The following is a 686-nucleotide window of genomic DNA, read 5'->3' on the forward strand; positions in this document are numbered from 1 at the left end:
CTCCCCGCTCATCCCCCGCAGTCCCCGCCCCGCGCCTCCTGTCCCGAAACGAGCCGGGATCCCCTGCCCGGGAGCCACCCCTTCCCCTCCCGGGGCCGGGGCGGGCGGTGACGCTGCGGGCGGCGCGGGGCGGGGGCGGGCGTGGGGGGAAGGGGCCGGCCTGCTGGGGGAGGGCGGAGGTGAGGGGGGTGGGGACTGGCTCCATTTCAGTGTTGGGGGAAGGGGGGGCGGGACGTGCGATGAAGGGCCGGGACCAGAGTGTCCCGGGTGAATGGAGGTGGAGGCGGCGGCGGGCGCTAGCGAGCAGGGTTGGGGGTTGGCACCGACGGGGGGAGGGAGAGAGGGAGCGAGCAAGCGAGCGGGGCGCAGGGGTGAGGATTTCCTAGGGGGCTGAGCGGTGCGGGCGGCTCCGTGAGAAAGGCGGGTGAGTGCTAGGGGAGCGCGGGGGCGGGGACAATGGGAAGAAGGGCTGGATGGCGGGGGTGGGGGGGAACAATGGGGTGGAGGATTGGGGGGCAGCGGCCGTGCGGGGCAGGAGGGCAGGCAAGGAGATGAGGGCTGATGTAATGGGAAAGCGAGATGGGGGGAGGGATTGGGGTGTGATGGGATAGTTGGGGAGTCCGGCGAGCAGGAGGGCCATAGGAAACGTGGAGGGATAGAACTGGGGGTGGTGAGAGGGGGCCGAC

At 72.2% G+C, this 686-nt stretch overlaps 1 protein-coding gene across 1 annotated transcript in view; it reads left to right on the plus strand.

The window, feature by feature from the left end:
• The first annotated feature begins 409 nt into the window (after positions 1–409).
• Positions 410–686, plus strand: part of DCUN1D4 (DCN1, defective in cullin neddylation 1, domain containing 4) — a 70,682-nt gene continuing 70,405 nt past the window's right edge. The window contains exon 1 of the mRNA XM_010858916.1: positions 410–424. The gene's annotated coding sequence lies outside the window, so the exon portion shown is untranslated. The remainder of the gene's footprint in view (positions 425–686) is intronic.

This window comes from Bison bison, unplaced genomic scaffold (assembly GCF_000754665.1).
Source record: "Bison bison bison isolate TAMUID 2011002044 unplaced genomic scaffold, Bison_UMD1.0 scf7180017864451, whole genome shotgun sequence".
NCBI lineage: Eukaryota > Metazoa > Chordata > Mammalia > Artiodactyla > Bovidae > Bison > Bison bison.